Below are 7407 nucleotides of genomic sequence, written 5' to 3'. Positions count from 1 at the left end.
CCTTTCTTTGGGACCGGAATGAAAACTGACCTTTTCCAGTCCTGTGGCCACTGCTGAGTTTTCCAAACTTGCTGGCATATTGAGTGCAGCACTTTCACAGCATCATCTTTTAGGATTTGAAATAGCTCAACTGGAATTCCATCACCTCCACTAGCTCTGTTCATAGTGATGCTTCCTAAGGCCCGCTTGACTTCACATACCAGGGTGTCTGGTTCTAGGTGAGTGATCACACCATCGTGATTATCTGGGTCATGAAGATCTTTTTTGTATAGTTCTTCTGTGTATTCTTGCCACCTCTTCTTAATATCTTCCACTTCTGTTAGGTCCATACCATTCTGTCCTTTATTGAGCCCATCTTTGCATGAAATGTTCCCTTGGTATCTCTAATTTTCTTGAAGAGATCTCTACTACTACTACTACTACTACTACTAAGTCACTTTAGTCGTGTCTGACTCTGTGCAACCCCATAGATGGCAGCCCACCAGGTTCCCCCATCCCTGGGATTCTCCAGGCAAGAACACTGGAGTGGGTTGCCATTTCCTTCTCCAATGCATGAAAGTGAAAAGTGAAAGTGAAGTCGCTCAGTCCTGTCCAACCCTCAGCGACCCTATGGACTGCAGCCTTCCAGGCTCCTCCATCCATGGGATTTTCCAGGCAAGAGTACTGGAGTGGGGTGCCATTGCCTTCTCCGGAAGAGATCTCTAGTCTTTCCCATTCTGTTGTTTTCCTCTATTTCTTTGCTTTGATCACTGAGGAAGGCTTTCTTATCTCTCCTTGCTATTCTTGGGAACTCTGCATTCAAATGGGAATATCTTTCCTTTTCTCCTTTGCTTTTCGCTTCTCTTCTTTTCACAGTTCTTAAGATTTAGTCAATTATACATACTTCTAATTATACATACTTTGAAGTTCATCTCCTTGACGCAGCCTCACCTTTCCCACTCTGAACGCCTCTAGTAGTCACTGTTTTTAAAATGGATTGAAATTGTACCATCACTTTTCCTATATCTTAAGTGGCATCATCTCAACTAGACATAAATTCCTTGGAGAGCAGGGAGGTGCCTTATCATGGTAGGAGAGTACTGTATGGGTGGGTCTGGGTTTCAGTCCCGGTGTCACCCTCATAAGGCAGTGTCCTCGGCCTCATCCCTTCGCCTTCCTGAGCCTCCACTTCTTTCTTTAAGCTAACTGGAGGGGGTTTTGTTTGTGTTTGTTTTGTGAGGAACTCCTGAGACAGTGGAAACAATGCTCTTGGTAAACTTCGCTTTGGTCAAATTAATATTGACATCACTGTTGGCCCCCAGTTTCCAGAAGGGCCTCTACAAACAGGGCTCCCTGGCTGTTTGGGGACGGCCGTGTCACCCCCGAGGGCAGGGACCTGGATTCTTCCTTTCTTCGGGATCCTCCAGGTAGTGCCAGATCTGGCCAAACTGCAGACGGAGGCTAAACATCCGGGAAAACGGCCAGAGGGCGCTCCCTTCCCCTCGAATTGGGCAAGACGACAGGCAGTTAAATTCACGCCTGCGCATCTCTTCCTCGAGGTTCTGATGAGACCCAGCCAAAATTGGCTCGCTCCGCTTGGGGTTTTTCCCTTACAGGGGCTGAATCTTTTGTGTACGCATGCGTCTTGTCTAGGCTGCGGCTGGCTAACAGCCCCATCCGTCATTGGACGAGCCAATGGAGTGAGCCTCAAAACCCACTTCCCGCCCTTCGGTGGAGGCGGGGCCTAGGAGTGGATTTGAGTCTTTGTCCGCACCCATGCCAGTGTGTACAAACTGTTTGAGGAGTGCCTGGGCCCGGGCAGTAAACTTGGGTCACCCGCTGCCAAATGACTGCCTTGGCGTGGGTGAATGAGAGAGTCGGTGTAAAGGGAGACAGGGACAGCGCAGCTTCTGGCAGCATCCGAGGGGTAGTTGCTAGTCATTTGTTGAGCACCCACTGTATGCCACACGCTGCCCGAGGCCCTTTGGAAGGGCGATCGCTGCCTCCATGGGAACTTACAGCCCAGTGGGACAGGTTAAACAAGTGCCTGATTGCTTCGTCCCTCCCTTCTTCACCTTCGCCTTAGATGGAGATTCTCCTCTTCCCTAATCCTGAATCACTTCATGGTCCCACCCAGCACTGGCTGGCAGCGCAGGGATTGGGCACCTAGGCGCCAGGGCCAGCCTCCGCTCCCAGCTGAGGGCTGTGAGGACTGGCGCCGCGGTCACGTGATGGCGGGGGTTTGGCGGGCGCGTGACCTCCCTATAGGCGGAGTCCTTCCCCTTCCTCTTCCCTTTTGGGTCCTCGGCGTCGTCACCAGCTTTTATTTGGCACGTGGCGGCTGATGCGCAGTAAATGGGAGTGACTCTGTGCAGCCACGCTGCGAAGGCGGTTACCTCACTTTACTAGAGGCCAAACTGCCCGAGTGAGGCCAAGGAGCTGTAAACACGTGGAAACGAGTACAAAGCAAAGGGGGCGGGGGTAAATGCAAATCAGCCCAACTGGAAGCCGAATAAAGCCTGGGCTCAAGCGATTTATACCTGGAAACTGCGTGAGGCGCTGTGGAAAGAACTTGAGAGCCGGGTTTTTCTTTTTTTTTTTTACTTTTGGGACTAGGGCTTACCAGCTGTGAAACAGCAGGGGACTGGACGTGCCCCTTAGACTGGCAGTGACACCGAATGACTTTAAGTTTGGAATCAGAAACAAGCAATCTCTATGGGCTCGGTAGGAATCGCTTCAGAGCCTGGGGTGGGGTCGCCTTACCCATCCGCTTGCTGTTCCTGAAACAAGTTTCCACAATCACAAGGCTGGAAAAGTTACTCAGCCCATGGGACTGAGGGGTGAGTCACAAGAACATGAGCTACAGGGAACTGCTTGATGTCCTTGGCTGGAACAGATACCACCCTCTGCTTCCCACCTCCCAAGAGTCACCCAAAGAGGGGTAGGAGCCCACTGGGTTCTCATTCTAAAGTGCAGTGATAACCAGAAGAAACGAATCTACATTCCTTGGCCCCACTGGGTCTGGTGCTGGAAAGTAGAAAAGCTGCAAAGTCACCACGCCCTTCAGGGGGAAAAAAAAATCCTTTGTAGTTGGTAGCACTACAGTTTATGAAGTGCACTTTCACATGCATTATCTCATTTTATCTGACTGAACACATACTCTGTGCCAGGCACTGAGCCAGACACAAAAATGGGTGAGGCAATAAATTTTTAAGAGGAGCTTTCAGTCCAGTTATAGAGAGAAAATAGAAACTACTACCTACAGTTTCAGGTAGAATGTGGTAGGAGCTATAAAGAAGGGGCAGATTCCTAAGACAATTCATAAGACAAGGATATCATAGGCAGCTGGGTAGGATGGGGGAAATCAGCAAAAGGTTAATGGAAGGAAAATTGTAGGAGTAAAAGCTTGAATGATAGGAAAGTTTTCAAAGAAATAAGGATTGTAGAACAGGATTTTTTTTTTTCCTCCATAGAAACTCTTCTTACCCAAGTAAGCTCATCTATTTTCATGTCTTTACAGGTGGTAGTAATAAACATAACACTGACAGAGCACTTATTATGGATCAGAAACGGGTCTTAAGTGCTTCATATGTAATATTTATTTAAATCTCACAGCAACCCATTTTACACATAAAGTGACTTGAGTCATGTAGAAGTTAAGGTACTCTTTAGGCTCATGTCTCACAGGCTCCTTTTGCCTCTGGCCTAGCCCTTGTCCTGAGCCCTGGCTTCATCCATCCAGGTAGTTCCTTCTGAATATCCACTAGGTAGCTAGTAAGGAAGTGTCATCTTCCCTTATCAAAAGAAAACCAATGACCTCTAGGGTTGCACTGGGTCTGCCACACCTGACCCCGCAGTTACCCCTGGGCAGTAAAACACTCCTCCCTGACTTCAATGCCCCAAAGAATACACCAGGGAGCTTTCCCTTGTTCAAGGGTAGCAGAAGTGAGTCAAGGGACTTCCCTGATGGTCCAGTGGTTAAGCCTCCACACTTCCACTGCTTCCACTGCAGGGGGCATGGGTTCAATCCCTGGACAGGGAACTAAGATCCTGATGTGATATGGACAAAAAAAAAAAAAAGACTAGTGAGTCCAGCAGGCCTTTAGTGAAGTCAGGAGATCACAGATGGGCAGTACATTTCTGGCTCACCTGATCTATACAATGCAAACCCTTATGCTGCTTGAGGCCCCGTATGAATCTCTCCTTGCCCTGCCCTCCAGTCTTCTTCCATGGTCCTTGGAGTTCCCATGTCCCAAGGACAGCTTCACGGGTGACCAACACTATGAATAGCTTCCCTCTTCATTTCTGTCAGAGGGAGCTGGTACTGCCAGGAAGCTTTCTAAAATGCAAATCTGATTCAGTCCCTCCTCTACTTAAAATCCTTTGACCAAATATCTCCAGAATAAAATCCAAATTATGGCAATCAAGGCCCTTCAAAAGAAGTTTTCCGCCTCCCTCTTCTGCTTTATCTGCTACACCTTTGACCCATACCACAGTATCTGATTTCCTGAATGCACCATTCTCCCTCCATAACTTACATGCTATTCCTGCAGCTGGGAATGCCTTCCCTGCCCTCATTTGTATGTGTCTTCAAAATCCAGTTCAAATACCTCCCGTAGGAAGCTTCCTCTGATGCCACAGCCCAGTTACATCCTTCCTATATGACATTTAGCACAGGCTGCTGACTCAGGTGTTAACGGTTGGTTCGCTTGTCTCGTGTCCCCACTAAACTGCGAGTTGAGAGGCAGGAGCACCTAACAAAGAGTTTCACACTGAGCAGGTGCTTAATAAATGTTTGCTGCATTTCAGACAAAGGATAGCATGAGCGAAGACGCAAAAGGGTCTGTCAAGGAATGGACTGTGCTGCCTGGTTGGCCTAGAGTCCAAGGGATGTATGTGCAGTGGAGACACATGGACTAACCCTGGAAAAGAGGTTGTGTCAGTTCTCTGAAGGTCCTGGGAGCCCTGCCCAGGAGTTTGGACTTATCTGGTGGGCAGCGGAGAACCATGAGATGTTGGATGATTGGTGTTGTGCCAAAGTTGGTAGGATGGGTTGGAGAAGATGAAGGCTGGGGTTACAGAAGACAAGCAGCTATTAGCTCTATATTCCAGTCTATGACACTGTCGCTTGGGCAGATGATTACTCAAGGCCACACAGCTGGTAAGCAGCTGAACTAGTTCTGGACTGTGCCACATCCAGAGATCTTTGTACCACCACACCATAGCAGGTAAGCAGTAGATGGGGCTTCAAGGTGGTCCCAGTGTGAATGGAGACTCCATTAATCAGGACAGGATAGGTTATATGGCAGACACAATAAAATCTGTGGCTTAATACAACACACTTATTTTTGATTAATGCAAAAGTCCACTGTGGTGCTGGACAACACCTTAAGGCAGCTGAGCCATCCAGGCTGCTTTGATGTGTTTCCACAGTTCCCACAATAGGCAAAGAGCACTCAGAGAATCACCTACCAGCTTGATTTTGGAAGTGACATACATTACTTCCAGTGTAATCCATCGGCCAAAACTAGTTTGATGACCTCACTTGACTACACAGGGACTGGGAAACAGTCTTCTAGTGCCTAGGGAGGGAAGAGGACAGGAGATATTCGTGAGCAACAGTAATGCCCACCCAGGCTTGTGACTATAGAGGGGCAGGCCAAATAGCCTAAGGAACCGACATGGGATATACAAAGTTTGGCTCAGGATTTGTCAAGGCTGTTCTTGTCACAGCCAGCCAGCAGGGGAGCCTCATTTGAAAGACAGTACCTTCTTACCCCTTTCCTGCTCAGCATGGTTCACCTCTGCCCCAGCTGAGGAAGAGAGGCAACATCTGTAATGACTCTGAGAGGGAGAGAGGACTGGTACAGATCACGTAGTTTTCAGATGAAGAGCCCAAGGAATGGAAGCATTCTGTGGTACCTGCATATACAGCAGCCAAAGCATGGAAACCATGGTTTGTGGATCTTAGGCATTTGCAGGCCTGTCTCCGCCGTTATACGAGCCCTTCATACTCCATCTTTGCCTCTGCAGCACCTAGTGTGAGCCTGGTACAGAGGAGTGGCCAAACCCTGTTAGTAGTGAGCCAAGCCCTCCCTATGGCTTCCCTGGTGGCTCGGTGGTAAAGAACCTGCCTGCTAATACAGGAGACGTAGGTTCGATCCCTGGGTGGGAAAGATCCCCTGGTGAAGGAAATGGCAATCCACTCCAGTATTCTTGCCTGGGGAATCCCACGGACAGAGGAGCCTGGTGGGCCACAGTCCATGGGGTGGCCAACGACTTAGTAACTTAACAAGCCCTGCATATGCACTCTCCTCCACAGCGCCTGCACCTGCCCCACCGCTTGGCTGTGCAGGGCATGGGGCTGCGAGAGTATGAGCCACCAGCCTCTGCCAGCCTCTGCAGAAAGGCAGGTGGGGAAGCCCTTTGGGGTAGCGAGGAGGGCAGAGAGAGGCTCCATGGAACTGTTAAAAGCACTTCAAAAGGAAGGGGTGGGGCAGCTGCCCCTGCTGGAGGGAACTCTGGGTGCTGTGAACACGGAATCCATTTGTGCCTAACATAATGCCTGGGCAAGTTGCTCCCGTGGAAGAATTTTCAGTAGGCGAAGGTCTCCCTCTACCCCACTACTCCTCCACCACACACACTCCAATCATTCCTGACTTGGCCTTGGGCAGTATTGGTTCTTCCCTTCCCTGCTTCTAACCAGACAACCTCCCTTAGTCCTCGGGCTGCCTCTGCTTCTGACAGAGCATCTGGAAGAAATTCTCACCTGAAACCCCCACCTCAGATATGCTGAGTATCTGGCAGGCTAACCACCATTCTTTCCTGCCAAGGTGAAGCTATGATCTCTCACCGTGACAGGGCCACTCAGCCCTTCCTTCCCCTCCTCAGCCGACCGCACCAAAGAAACCAGAACCCAGGCCGAAGTATCAGAAACGTGTATTCTTTTTCTTTTAATAGTAAACCTCTTTACAACAAATATAGTGAAAGAGTTTTCAAACAAAACTCATAAGAATCTCGAGGACTTTGTCTTTTCTTATTGTGTAGAATACTAAGAAAGCATCACCATACAGCACGAAAAGAAATATTGAAAACAAATCAACAGCCACACACTTGGACTCGCCCTGCCCAGGACCCAGGAGGAGCCCCAGGAGTGTGGATGATTGTCGGGTTTGAGGGTGGGGCACCTCCACGGCCTGTCTCCCCCTCCCTCCGCCTCCCCGCCTTCCCTCTGGAACTTTAGTGGGGAAGACAGAGAGAATCCAGATTCTCCATATAACATTCCAGCCCCTCCTCCCCCCATACAAGTCCCATTCCTTCTACCAACTGCTTAGGGGACGGAGAGAGGTGGTAAGAGGGGAGATGAGGCATTCCCAGGCTCCATGTTGCCTCTCCTCCATGAAAGCCTAATTGCACCCCCCACCCCAC

This window comes from Bison bison, unplaced genomic scaffold (genome assembly GCF_000754665.1).
Source record: "Bison bison bison isolate TAMUID 2011002044 unplaced genomic scaffold, Bison_UMD1.0 scf7180017864093, whole genome shotgun sequence".
NCBI lineage: Eukaryota > Metazoa > Chordata > Mammalia > Artiodactyla > Bovidae > Bison > Bison bison.
The sequence above is the reverse complement of the archived record's forward strand: the minus strand, read 5'-3'. Positions refer to the sequence as shown.